The 15,409-nt window shown below is 36.6% G+C and overlaps 1 long non-coding RNA gene and 1 other non-coding gene across 3 annotated transcripts in view; one reads left to right on the top strand and one right to left on the bottom strand.

The window, feature by feature from the left end:
* The window catches only part of LOC133096360 (uncharacterized), a 521,763-nt gene that overhangs the window by 98,143 nt on the left and 408,211 nt on the right, over positions 1-15,409 (top strand). The gene's annotated exons all lie outside the window — the stretch shown is intronic.
* Positions 5,765-5,871, bottom strand: LOC133097098 (U6 spliceosomal RNA). The gene has a single exon (XR_009701971.1). It is a non-coding gene; the product is annotated as a U6 spliceosomal RNA (small nuclear RNA).

Genomic DNA, 15,409 nt, shown 5'->3' on the forward strand with positions numbered 1-15,409 from the left:
AATGCAAAAGTCCATATAATGGCTTACAATGCCCTTCATCATCTTGCTTCTCTCTGACACCATTTACTACCCCCTCCCATGTTCTCTCCACTTCAGCCACACTGGTCTGTTTATCTTAACCAACCACATCAAGTGCTATCCTGCCTCAAAGTCTTTGCATTGCTGTCCCTTCTGCCTAGGTATCTGTAGAACTCATTCCATTACCTCTCCTGGGTTTCTGTACAAATATCAGTGAGGTCTTCCCAGACAACTCTAAGTAAAAAGTACAGCACTCACTGCACTTCCTAGCCCCATCCTTGCTTAATTTTTTCCCCACAAATTTTTCACCAAATGACATACTATATATTTTCCTTTTTTCCCCCTTTCTCCCATAGAATGTAAGCTCCATGAGAACAGGGTTATTTGTTTTGTTCACTGCTATAGCAAAGCACCTCACACATAGAGGCAGTCGATGAATACCTATTAAATAGACGGATCAATGTGTAAATAAATGCCTATCATGTTAATATTCTAACTAAAAGGCATTGGGTGAGATAGTGTTGGGCAATGAGGAAGAGTCAGACATATTTCTTACAAAATTTTTGATTAGTAATGACAGCGAGAGTCACAATTTTCTAAGTATGGACATGTTATGATCTTCTATGTTTAGATGTTTAAAATGTAATGGGTTACATATTTTGATCTTTAGACAATTTCTAAGGACAAGCTTTTTCAACCAAACAACTAGTTACCAAAATAAATGTAGAATCACAAGAACTCTAAGCTGTTTCTCTATTTGTGGTTATTTAGGTCAATTAAAAAATCGTCTCAAATGTATAGACACCAAGGGGGGGAAGTGGTGGGGGGTGGTGGTGGTAGGATGAATTGGGAGATTGGGATTGACATATATACACTAATATGTATAAAATAGATAACTGATAAGAACCTGCTGTAAAAATAAATAAATAAAATTCAAAAATTCAAAAAAAAAAAAGGTCTCAATAGCATGAATGCTTTAGAAATTTCCAGAGGATGGAAATCAGTTTACTGAAGTATAACTTAACTATTTTCCCAGCTCCTGATGAGAATAAAACATGGGCATTTGGGGGTCTTTCTAGTCCTAAGTCAGAGGGATTACTTGGGGAAGTAATTGTTGGTCCTGTGAGGTCACTGAGTGTTAAGAACATATCGGGGTTGGATGCAGTGATGATGATGATAATAAAATAACAATATCTAACAGCTAATACTTATTGAAGCTCACCATGTACAGGCACTGTTCTAAGTGGTTGCTTGTATGAATGTACTTGATCTTTACAACAACCCTGTAAATCAGGCATTATTATTTCCATATTACGAATGAAAAAACTCAAGTTTGAAGAGGTTAGATAACTAGCCAAAGTCACACAGAAAACATATATGGCAAAGATGGAATCTGAATGCGTGGATTCAGAGTCCTCTCTTTCTTGACCCCCATGCACAATGTGCCAATCTCCTACCTGGAGCATAAGTAGAACTCCAAAAAAGTGTGTGTGCATGCTCATGTGTATGTGTGTGTGCAAGGGGGGGCGTATGCACACTTGCTTGTGCATGTGTGCACGTGTGTATATGAGTTGATAATGGTGATAGTACTCTGTTAATGTTGAAGTGAAGGTGATACAGCTCTGAAGAGAGTGAAGGTGAGAAAATAAACACCGTTGTTAAGCTTTACGCATGTTACTTCACTTTATCAGCATAACAACTTGCATGAGGGAACATTTTCACTTCTTTTTTAATAGATGAGCTATCAGAGGATCAGAGAAACAAGAGCCTCACCCTTGGATAAGGCCTTGCCCAGGCAGTGGCAGTGAGACTGGGAGGAAAAATCTCACCCTGCTCCTCAGGGGTAAAGCTGACAGCTCTCCTGGAGGTATACAGGAAGGCATTCTGGCTTCTATGCAGAGATCCTCTGTACAAGGTACCTGTGTGTTCCTTTTGTGGTTGGGAGGGGACATCGGCCAAGGGAAGACACTGGGTCAGTCTAGGGCTATGTAATCTAAGGCTAGAGTTGCCACGTATTGCATGGGAAATACTTATATTGAAAATTATTTGTTGTTTTTTGAAACTCAGATTTAACTGGGTGGGTGTTCTATTTTTTGTTGTTTTTTGTTCAATCTCCCAACTCTACCTGTGGCATCTGAACCCCTGTCAGAAGTGCTGAGCCAGAAAAAAAAAAAAAAAAAAGTGCTGAGCAGATCACAAGAGCAGAGAGAGGCACTGCCTTAGACTTTGTGAATCCCCATACAGATTCATCAACTGTTCATTTATTCATACATCATTGACAGAAACAATGACTACCTACCAGGGTCAGGCAGCATGCTAGGTTCTGAATGAGACTTGTGAATGTTCGCTCCCAGGGTTTACAGTGTCTAGTACAGAGGTTCTCAAATTTTAGCATATATTAAGATCACTTGGGAAGCTTGTTTAAAAAATTCCCTAGAGATTATGACTCTAAGAGTAAAACCCTGGAATTTGTGTTCTTAATGAACACTCCAGGTGATCTTGAGATGGGTGCCAGGAGCATACTTTGATAAGTACTGGTCTAGTAAATGGAAGGAGACTTCATCCAGAAATTACAAGTATAAATAAGAAATACTCCTCAGTGAGGCTTATATACTGGTACATTGTGTGATTTGAGTTTCTCTAAGGTATTAATGCAGATTATAGAGTGTTGTATTCTCCACATTACTTTTTTTAAATGAAAGTGTCTTCTGGTAAGATATAACTAAGTGTGCTAGCAAGTGGGAATTGGCTCTTGAAAAGAGAGATTGTCCCCAGATTTCTGATCAGAGCCTCAAGTCAAATGAAGTATGACATTCTTATAAAGTAGCTTAGACCTCTTGAGCCACAGTCAGTTCTACACCATTGTTATATATGAAAGCCTTGTTTCTGGAAGGAAAAGGTTCACTGTATTTCATAGCGTTAAAAGCAAGGACCTGTACCTACACTTTTTCAAACCAGTTCTCTATTTCAGCATAGTGTTTGTGGTACTGATAGGGTATGTGCAGGCATTTCTGTATTTGTTGTTGAACACCCTGACTGCTGAATCCTCTATACAAAGTCAAGTCAAAGCAGTGAGCATTCTGGGAGGGATGCCAACAACAAATTGTAGTAATCCAGCCTTGTTGTTATAAAAGCATGAATCAAAAGCTCAGCATCTTGCTGAGACAGCAATCGTCTTAACCTTGTTATACTCTTGAGATGGTAATACGAGGTCTTATCAATATGGTTGATATGGCTCTCAAAGGAAGGATGAGGGTCAAAAATGGCTGAAATTTATCATGGAGAATATTGCTTTGTGGGATATCCAGCTATAGAATTGTGACTACCTATTAAATCCTCTATGAAGTAAGAAATATATGGTCCACTGCCTGCAGGATAAGAGAAGGGGAAGGAGGTAGAATCATAAGTGAAATAAAACTGGTCAAATGAGATGAAAGTCTGCTTTCTTAATTTTTAGCCATAGGCATCAGTGTTTGAGATTACCCCTTAGGCAGCTTCTGATTGAGTGGGGATAGTTCCATGACATGGAAGATTAAAGGTTTTCTGGGTGGCTGTATTTTAAATGATGAAATCTTTTCAAAGAGATTTTATTTTTGTGATCAAGTCTAGGCTGTGTTCATGTGAAAGCAAGTTATAAGTGACCCAGACGATTAATAGCATTTAAATAAGTATATAGAACAAAACTACTGTGATCTATAGTTTCTATTTATTTTTCAATTTGGGCTTTTTTTTTAATGAAGTTCTTTTTTTTTAAGACTTATTATTTATTTATTTGTTTTATTAATTTTTTTGGCTGCGTCGGGTCTTAGTTGCGGCACACGGGATCTTCATTGAGGCATGCAGGATCTTTCGTTGCGGCACGCAGGGTCTTCATTGTGGTGCATGGGCTTCTCTCTAGTTGTGGTGTGTGGGTTTTCTCTTCTCTAGTTGTGGCATGCAGGCTCCAGAGCGCGTGGGCTCTGTAGTTTGCAGCACACAGGTGCTCAAGTTGAGGCGTGTGAGCTCAGTAGTTGTGGCGCACAGGCTTAGTTGCCCTGCAGCATGTGGGATCTTAGTTCCCTGACCAGGGATTGAACTTGGGTCCTCTGCATTGTAAGGTGGATTCTTTACCACTGGACCACCAGGGAAGTCCCTCAATTTGAGCTTTATATCTAGAAAGAAGTTTCTTAGAAACTTCTTAGAAAGAAGTCAAACCAAGACTGATACCAAGAAGACAGCTTTCTTTAGGAATTATCATTAGTATTCAGTTCCAACCTCATGTCCTCCAGGAGGAAGGGCAATATGCAGAGTGTTCAAAAGCCTGGGCTTTGAAGTGAGAAAGACCTGGACATGAATCACAACATTGTCACTTCCAAGTTGTGAGACCTTGAGCGAGTTACTTACCTCTCTGTGCCTTGGTTTTATTAGCTATAAAATGCAGGTAAGATCAGTACTTGCTTCATAAAGTCTTTGTGAGGACGAAATGAGATATGTAAAATGCTCTCTACAGTGCCTGGCACATGGTATGTACTCTGTAAATATTAGCAGTGGAGAATTTGAGACTCCCCCCAAAATTGCACCTCTCTTTTCCTACCCAGGTTATGAACAATTGGGAATTCTAGAAAAAGTAAAGAAACAAGCAAAATATCACCTTATTAATTATAGAGAAAGGTTGGAGAATGCAGTTTAGTTTGAAAGATAAATTGGTCTGCTAAATGTACCCCAGAATTAGGTAGACTCACCCTACCTGTTATAGCGGTACCACCTGGGCCAGCCTTCCCATGGAAAGAGAAAGAAGAGCAGAACATGCTTGTCCCTACAGGAAGCTCTTTTTCAAGAATGGCAGAACTGGATTGAGCATGCCCAGATATTCTTTTCCAAGTAACCAGAGACATCGTTCCATATCACCAGGGCCTGAGTGATTAAAAGGTCAGAAGTGAAGGGATGTGTTAGATAAAAGTCTTCTTCATGAAAACAAAGACTGAGGAGAAGATGTTCCTGTCTAACATAAAATGTTATCAACATCATCAATAATTCATTTCCATTATACTTCATTTAATTCAATATTACCTCCTAACTTTATGTTTTCAAATCATACCTTGGCTGTATTAGTTTCCAACCACAAACTTAGTAGCTAAGACAATGTAAATTTGTTCTCATACAGTCCGGAAGTCAGAAGTCCATAAACTAAAGTCAAGGTATTGGCACGGCTGATTTTTCTGGAGACTCTGAGGGGAGAAGCATTTCTGTGCCTTTTTCAGCTTGTAGAGGACACCTGCTTGTGGTTCTTTCTTCGCATCATTCCAACCTCTTGCTTCTGTCCTCATATCTCTTACTACTCTCTTGCACCTACCCATATAATCCAGGATAATCTCCTATTTCAGAATTATCAATCACATGGGCAAAGTCCCTTCTGCCATGTTAAGTAATAAAGTCAAAGGTTTCAGGGATTAGGATGTTAACATTTTGGGGGAGTCGATATTCAGCCTATCACAATGACATTTTTTTTTAACATCGTTATTGGAGTATAATTGCTTTACAATGTTGTGTTAGTTTCTGCTGTATAACAAAGTGAATCAGATATATGTACACATATATCCTCATATCCCTCCCTCTTGCATCTCCCTCCCACCCTCCCTATCCCAACCCTCTAGGTGATCACAAAGCACAGAGCTGATCTCCCTGTGCTATGCAGCTGCTTCCCACTAGCTATCTATTTTACATTTGATAGTGTATATATGTCAATGCCACTCTCTCACTTCGTCCCAAAAATATGGAACGCTTCACGAATTTGCGTGTCATCCTTGCACAGGGGCCATGTTAATCTTCTCTGTATCGTTCCAATTTTAGCATATGTGCTGCCGAAGCGAGCACCACAGTGACATTTTGATTATTTCATTTTGCCTTGTAGCTATTTTTCTTGTTACTGTGTACAGTACTCTTTTTAATTTCCTGAGTCAGGTTGTAAGTTCCTCAAGGATAGATATCAAATCTTCCATGTTTTTATATGTTTACTGCTTCATTATATCGTGTGTTTAAAGTAAAACAATGCTCATAATAGGCACTCAGTAAAGCCTACTGATTTAAATACTCTTGAATCACATAGTCTTTAGAATGGAGACACGGGTCTGGTCTACATATGTTCCAGGAGAAACAATCTTAGCTTTGACTGTGGATTCTACAAACATTCAGAGTACATAAGAGACAATGTAGAGTGAAGCATTAGAACGTAACTTGTTTTCCAGAATTCTCACTGTTGGACTGTAGACAGGCTTTGGGACAGTCAGTTAAGTGTTAAGATTTACTGGAAATCCATGGGATTACTCCGGCCACACTCTCCTTCCTTCTGATAAAGAAGAGAAATATTGCAATTCTTGTGAGTGGATGTGAAAACTTACCCTGCACAATTTAACTGGCTCTCCCCATTAAACTTCGGAGGGAGGAGGATTATTATACAATGGAATTTGTTTCTGATTTTTGCTGCAATGGTTAATAAGAAGTGTACTGTGACTTGAAATGAATATGGACACAAAATAATTCTCTCAGACATAGGTACATCTCAAATGCATGGTTGTTCATCACTTACGGGTTGAATTAGAAAATTATGGGGGCCAATATGTAATTTTAAGGTATTCAATTTACATTAATAGATATCTAAATGAACCACAGAATTAGCTCTGAAACATATAGCCCAATTCATACTCATAATTTTAAAAGTTAGCAATGCTATATAGTAGCCTTGCATATAATATTTTGGTATATAATTAAGACAAAAGATAATCTTTGTGCTTAGCCCTCAAAATTTGCAATTGACCTTTTGTACCTGACCTGTGCTACCTTCATATCTTTCCTCTCCCTCCTTGAGTTTTACTCTCTAGAATGGTAGAATCTGAATTGCAGAACTGGAAAGGACCCTAGAGGCCATCTTGTCAATTTGGACATTTTACAACTGAGACCATAGTTCTCAAAATATTAATTGACTTGCTTAAGGTCACACAGCTATTGGCAGAGCTTTATTAAAAACTCACTTCTCCTAATTCTCTGTAAAGATTTTTCCCCCTCTACTTAGGTAAGATAATTTAGAAGTATAGAGGAGTAAGAGAAATAATCTAGTAGTAAAGCAATGGAGGGTGAGAGGATTCTGGAAATACTGTGGCTTAAAGGAGACACAGTTCTCAGTCAACTACTTTCTAGAGCTTATCATCTGTTACAGCAAGAGGAAGAAGGATGTGTCTGCCTTGGGGATGAAAATAAGGCCAACGTGAAGGAAATCACAAAAAGAAAAAAGAAAAAGAAAAAAGAAAGCAGGTGTGGCAATAGTAGAAAGTATGTTAATAGTAGGAAAAGAGGTATGTAAAGTTAAAAGTAGTAATCAATATAGGGGAATCTTGCAATAATAAAGTGACAAATTGAACAGTTTATGAAGAATCTGAAAACCACACAATGAAAACACCCAAAGACCACATAATAGCTAAATATAAAAAGATATATCTATTAGATGTGCAAGGATAAATTACAAAACTACAGTTATAATGGGATACCTTAAAATACCCATTTTTAGAATTATATGAGATTATAAGGGGATTGAATAATGATATCAACACATTTTCTTGTATAGAGAGAGCAAGACAAAAAGAAAAATTCAGAAACATGTATCTCTCTTTTTTTTTTTTTTTTAATTTGAGACAATCAGGAGTTTCTTTTTTTTTTTTTTAAATTTGACTTTCCTAGTTTTTTTAAAATTTTATTTATTTATTTATTTATGGCTGTGTTGGGTCTCCGTTTCTGTGTGAGGGCTTTCTTTAGTTGTGGCAAGTGGGGGCCACTCTTCATCGTGGTGCGCGGGCCTCTCACTATCGCGGCCTCTCTTGTTGCGGAGCACAGGCTCCAGACACGCAGGCTCAGTAGTTGTGGCTCACGGGCCTAGTTGCTCCGCGGCATGTGGGATCTTCCCAGACCAGGGCTCGAACCCATGTGCCCTGCATTGGCAGGCAGATTCTCAACCACTGCGCCACCAGGGAAGCCCCAAGAAACATATATCTCTTGAATGGAGAATATAAAATTTTTTTCTATGTCTATGGAAACTTCACAAAAATAGATGTGTAATTGACCACAAAGCAAATCTTGACAAAATTTTGAAAGCAAGATTTTTACAGACTACCCTCTCTGACCATGTTAAAATAGGAGATAATGAAATAGTGATTTTCTTTTTTCCTCCAACCCCTAACCTACTTGGAAATTAAGAATGCACTCCTGGTTAGCCCATGGACCAAAGACCACATGAAAACTAAAATTACAAACTATCTTAAAAAACAGTAAAAAAAATGATGAATATCAAAACCTACAGAACAGCAAAAACTCAGAGAGAAAATTTATAGCCTTAAATTCCTTTGATAAGTGGTAAAATAAAAGGGAAAGAGGATGGAAGATATTTGAAACTCCAAAGAAAATTATTGATTTCCGAGCAAAGTAAACATACCAAAATTGATAAAGAAGTACAGACCTAGAATAAAACGATTATGACTGAAGAAGTGAAAAAGGTGATTAAAGTTATATCATTAAAAAAAAAAGCATTGTGAACCCTTGCACATTGCTGGTGGAAATATGAAATGATGCAGGCACTAAGGAAAGGAGTGATGGTTCCTCAAATAATTAGACATAAACCAAATGATTCAGCAATCTCACTTCTAGGTAGATACCCCCAAGAAATGAAAGCAGGGGCTCAAAAAGATAGTTGTATACCAATGTTCATAGCAGCATTATTCATAATAGCCAAAAGGTGAAAACAACCCCAAATCCATCAACGGATCAATGGATAAACTAACTTGGTATATACATATAGTGGAATATTATTCAGCCTTAAAAAGGAATGAAGTTCTGATTCATGCTTCAACATGGATGAACCCTGAAAACATTATACTAAGTTAAATAAGCCAGACACAAAAGATATATATTGTATGATTCCACTTATATGAGGTACCTAGAATAGGCAAATTCATAGAGACAGAAAGTAAAATAAAGGTTATCAGGGGTTGGAGAAAGGGTAGGATATGGAGTAATTGTTTAATGGGTACAGAGTTTCTGTTTGTGATGATAAGTTTCTGGAAATGGATAGTGGTGGTGGTTGAGTAACACTGTCGATGTACTTAGCGCCACTGAATTGTACATTTAAAAGTGGTTAAAATGATAAATTTTGTTATGTATATTTTTATCACATTAAGAAAAATGTATCATGACCAGATATTTTCCTGAGTTCTAACTAATCTCAAAAGAACAGTTATTTCTCGTATTACTTAATTTACACAATAAAAAGATGGAAATTTCATCAAATCGTTTTTGAAGACAGCACAACTTTAATACCCAAATTTGGCAAAAGTATTTCAAAATCAAAAACTATAAACCAATTACACATGTGAATTTAGATACACTAACATTAAAAAATTTCAAATAAAATCTGGCTTTGTATTAAAAGAAGATTTATTAAGACCAACTAGAATTTATCCAGAAATGCAAAGGTGGTTCAATATCAGAAAAATCTTATTGTAATTTGTCTAATCAACAAACTAAAAGAGGAAAAAAACCTTATCATTTTAAGAGAAGCTGAAAGCATATTACATAAAATTTCGAAGGATACCCTAGGGTAAAATATGAATAGAGTGAAATTACTTTTAAAACCTTGAAATCATGTCAGTTGAAATCAGGAACTAGATGGAAATGCTCATTATTGCTGTTAATACTCAACAGTTTTGCAGTTATAACAAATGTTATAACATGGATCATTTGATAAAATGCTGGAAAGGAAGAGATTAAATTATCTCTTTTTTACTGATGAATATGATTATATATTTAAAAATGCCAAGAATTCTAACACAAGAATGGTATGAAGAAAATAATTGTGTAGATAAACAAGTAGAAGATGAAATAAAGTAAAGGAATAGATTTTCTCTCAGTTAACAAAACCTAAAAGTAAAAATAGGGGAAAATCCATTAAAATAACAGTACAAGCATAAAATGTTTAGAAATACATTTACCAAGAGTAGAATTTTACAAGAACACTTATAAAATCTTTGAGTTATACAAAATAATATTTTAAAAAATGGAAAAGACACAATATTCTTGGACGGTGAGATACAATAAAAATCTCAGTTCTGTTAAAATTAAAATAAGAATTCATTGCAATTTTAATTAGACTCTAGAGAATTTTATTTTGGGAGGGATTTCATAAAATAATCCAATATGAAATAGTAAATGCCTGAGAATATTCATGAAAAATATAAAGAAGAGCTGGGATAAACTACCTACCTTATCATCGTTAGAAATACAATAGCCATTGTAATAAAGATCAATGTGGCATTGTGCTAAAACTAGGAAACTAGATAAAAAAAGAATAAAAATTGGTTAAATGATTCCAGTGTATATGAGAGTTTAATATATGATAAAGTTAGTAGTATTTCAATTCAGTGAGTAAAGGATGAATAATCAAACTAGGAGATGAAGGAACAAAGAATAGAGATAAATATTTCATAGAAGATAAAATCCAAATGGCCAATGAACATTTGAGAAGATGTTCAAAATTACTGGTAGTGAGAGAAATGCAAATTAAATAAAAATTAGTGTTATTTACACCCATCAGAATGGCAAAAATGTGGAAAGAATGATAACAGTTATTGCTGGTTGTAATATGAGGAAGTGGGTACTTTCATATATTGGTAGACAAATGGAATTTTGCAGTCTTTTGGGAAAGCAATCTGGTACCAATTTATTGAAATGAAAAATACATGCATTCTTGATCCGTAGTCCTACTGCTGGGAATTTATAGTAATACAAATTACTATATAGTTGTATATAGTAATAAAATCACCAGCTTATAAAATTGCATGTACAAGGATTATGTATTACAGAATTTTTCAGTTGGGTAAAAATACAGAAAGTTGGAAATATAATAAATGCCCATTAATAGGGAAGGCTTGAAATAAATATTGGTTTGTCCACATTGTGGAATATAATGCTACTATGCATCCATTAAAAATAATAAAAAATAATAAAAATTAGAACTATACTAGTTAATTTAGAGCAATGTACTCAAGGCATTTTTTAGAGAGAAAAGTAAGATACAGAGGAGTGTGTATAGTATGATATAAATTTTATAATCAATTTCAAACTCCTTATCAATGCAGATATATGTGTATATGCTTGTATGTATGTGTGTGTGTGTTGTGTGTGTGTAATTACATGAGCCTGAAATAAAGCATGGAGGTACAAACACAGGGTTGTTAACATGGGTTACCAGATCGACTGGAAGAGAGGTCAGTAAATCTGGATGGGTTGGAGAGAATTGTTGGAAAGAGGTGAAATTGGAGGGAAGCAGAAAGGGGTGGGGGTAGATAATTAGCTTTTTCTTTATACATCTTCGTAAGTTTTATTTATTGCAGCAAGCATGTGTTAATCCATAGTTTGAAAAAAATATATAAAAGGAACCTTTAAAATATTGTTTAGATTAAATTCTCTTTGATACTGTAGTTAGTTGAATGGTGGCCTCCCTAAAGATATGTCTACTCAGACCATGTGAATGTGATCTTATTGGGAAAAACCATCATTGCAGATGTAATTAATTTAAAGCTCTCCAGATGTTCTCATCTGGATTAGGGTGGACCCTAAATTCATGACAAGTGTTTTCGTAAAAGAAGAGAAAGGTAGAAGATGTGAAGAAGAGAAGGCCATGTGAAAGCTGACGCAGGGATTGGACTGAGAGCCACAAACCAAGGAATGCCAAGAGCCACCAGACGCTGAAATAGGCAAGGAACAAGATCTCCCTAAAGCTGCTGGAGGGAGTCCAGCCCTACTGACACTTGATTTTGGACTTCTGGCCTCTATAATTGTGAGAAAATAAATTTCTGTTGTTTTAAGCCACTAAGTTTGTGGTAATTTGTTATAGCAGCCCAAGGAAACTAATACAGATACTAAACCTTTATTTCAGTGGAATTTTTCTGTGAATTCCAATATGTAAAAGAGTTAGAACTGTTCTGGCTCTTGAATAGGACATCCTGCCCCACCTGCCCCATCTCTGTGTCACCACAGAGACACCAGGCCTGCTGGAGCACAGCTGGAACACCACTGATTTAGCCCAAACCCCTTTCTGTACAGATGAGAAGAGTGAGGCTTGAAGAGTGCCCCCCACCTTTGGACAAGCTAAGCAAACTCAGGCAACTTTATACCCCTTTCTTAATTTCTCCCTTGGAAGAAGGGGTCGTTTTGCGTTCTTTATCACAGTTGGGTGTAATTCAGTCAACTCTTCTCTCAGCAGGACGTTGATAATGGCATTTTTTTCGCTTTTCACAAATGCATTTTGCTACCACACAATCACTTTTGTAAAGTTTTATTAACTTTTTTTCCTGTTTCCTTTGGGAAGGATTTTGCATAACCCACCAGTTTCTTGCTGTAGATGCCTAGATATACATCTTTCACTGGAAGTATGTATCCCTGATGAATTCTTAATTCTGTGTCTCTGATTCATCATATGACTAAACTAAGCTGAGAATTCCCCTCACATCACTGCATGCAAAAAGCCCAGGATGGAAAAATGCTTGAGAAGGCAGGGCATTAGGGGTGCAGAAAGAATGAGTGCACCCTGTGTGAAATCAGGGAAGAGGGAAAAAAGTGCTGAGCAGCTACAATTAAGGTTCCATGTCACACAGTATGCCACAGGATTCCTGTAGAATGAGGTATACATTTTTCCCCAACCTGCATGCTTCTTTATTCCTACCAAAAAAGAATTTTCCACCTTCCTCAAAACAGCATCACAAGACAACTGAGGCTGAAAAGGCTCCGAAGAGCTCGATGAGGTGCAGAAGCATGAGAAGGACCATTTTTAGGTGACATCACAGCCATCACCTTGCAAAGCTTATATGGATGTCTTCCAGAGTTTGAGCTCAAGATATGTCTTGTGCATTGGAGAACAGAGTTAGCTGAAGCTGAAGAAATAGTGTACAAAGACCTTCCACTTGACTCTTTAGCAATCACACAGATATTGTGAGAATTTTCAACAGTAGGTTTAAAAAAACATGATTGTTACATATTGGCATGGGGAATGTGGAAAGCAAGGTATGAAGAAACGATGCAGAATCAGGATGATCAATACAGAAATAAACAAAAACAAATGGGGTGGAGCTTTTCCTATTTATCACAACTAAGGGGTTTTATATATTTATAATGAAGAAGGGCACAGATGATACCATAACCATGCTGGGTATATTTGTAGTTTCTGATATATATAAAAAAACTATTTGGTGTGGCACATATATACAATGGAATATTACTCAGCCATGAAAAGGAACGAAATTGAGTTGTTTGTAATGAGGTGGATGGACCTAGAGTCTGTCATACAGAGTGAAGTAGGTCAGAAAGAGAAAAACAAATACTGTATGCTAATGCACATATATGGAATCTAAAAAAACGGTACTGATGAACCTAGTGGCAGGGCAAGAATAAAGATGCAGACGTAGAGAACGGACTTGAGGACACAGGAGGGGAAGGGGAAGCTAGGATGAAGTGAGAGAGTGGCATTGACATATATACACTACCAAATGTAAAATGGATGGCTAGTGGGAAGCTACTGCATAGCACAGGGAGATCAACTTGATGCTTTGTGATGATCTAGAGAGGTGGGATAGGGAGGGTGGGAGGGAGGCTCAAGAGGGAGGGGATATGGGGATATAGGTATACATATAGCTGATTCACTTTGTTGTACGGCAGAAACTAACACAACACTGTAAAGCAATTATACTCCAATAAAGATATAAAAGAAAAAAAAAAAGAACGAAAAGGCAATTCATAAAATCAAGGGGAAAATAAAATAAATGACTCTAATTGCACATTGAGTTGATAGCTTAATTATGCAGAGGTGTGTTATTTTAAATGGTTTGAAAATACAGTAATTCACCTATATGTCTCTGGTAGGATATACCTAAGAACTGCAATAACAATAATAATATTTTCACTAATCATATATTTGATATTGATCTTATATGAATATATGGGTGTGTTAAAAATGGGGTAAAGCAAATAAGCAATTATGCTATTGTCATTAAGAACTAAGATTTTTAGCGTAAAAGGAAAAGATTCAAAATAAAATCACAGAAGTTAAGCAAAAAAAAAAAATTATATTTGGTAAACTGTTTACAATTTCTATTCCATTTCATAATGTGGGTTCAGTCCTTTTTGTTGGGCTTTTATATAGTATAAATATGTCCCAAGTATTGCATAGGACATATTGTACTTCCACTAATTTTTAAAAAATATTTATATGAAATTCAAATTTAACTGGGCGTTTTGTGTTTTTATTTGCTAAATCTGGCAACCCTATTCTAAGAAGTTGTTTGTGTCTTATTTTTAAGACAGAGAACTTTCTTGCTTCTTAGATCTAAATGAAATCACCTCACTGATTCTACTATGTTGAAGTCTCAAGGGATCTTCCAAATTTTTGGCAAATTTACAGGGAACTTATATTCTCAGATCTCTCCAAGTCTTTGGGTTTCTGCATCCTTGCATACTATACCTGTCCTACAGCTCCTCAATCTGTCGTGATGCTCAGCCCTTTCTTCCATTTTCATGGACAGCCCCTGCACACATTGCCACACACGCATACCAGGACTCCAAGAATTTGGTGTTTTGATTGTTTATTTGGTGGATGGATCAGCATGAGCGGCAATAATAACACCATAAAGTCCTCCTTTCCTCCCCTTCTTTCATCTTCTGTACTCAAATCCCTTCTTCCTGGCAGCCCTCAGACAGCTAAATTCTTCACTGTACCTTCAGGGTCAGCCCTTTAGGCCCTGATGGTAGAAATTGGGAAGGGAGAGGAGCTCACCTTCTACACTAAAAAATCATTTTTCCCAAGGGAGGTTGATCTCTCTTGAGGAGGAATTCTGCTACCAACTGTGAAGATAATGCATTTTCTCCATCTTATTACATATTTATTATAAGTGTAAAAGCAAGTCTACAAGAAAAGCTGGGTTCAGTAATATGTTACATTGGAAAATCAGTGTGAATTCATGTCCTTAAAAGACTTATTTTCCAGCTGTATCGTTATTATAAATGGCCCAACAGCAGGGGCACTATTCTAATTTATTATCAACCCTCATGTACACCCCTAGCACACAAATTTTGATCCCTGGAGGGTAGATGACTCTATGTCTGGTGCAAAGACAAAATGAGATGGATTCAAAACAACCTGTTGTTAAGCAGAAATCAAAGCTGCTTCTTGAAACATCATGGTAGAGCTTCAATGACAAAAGGGCCGGCAAATAAGGACAGAAGTAATAACGCTAATGGTTAAATTGGAACAAGTTAAGCCTGAAAAAAGCCATGAGTTTACAGTAATACTCAAAAGAGGAAACACAAAGTGTGCAAAGAG

Source organism: Eubalaena glacialis, chromosome 8, assembly GCF_028564815.1.
Source record: "Eubalaena glacialis isolate mEubGla1 chromosome 8, mEubGla1.1.hap2.+ XY, whole genome shotgun sequence".
NCBI classification, from domain to species: domain Eukaryota; kingdom Metazoa; phylum Chordata; class Mammalia; order Artiodactyla; family Balaenidae; genus Eubalaena; species Eubalaena glacialis.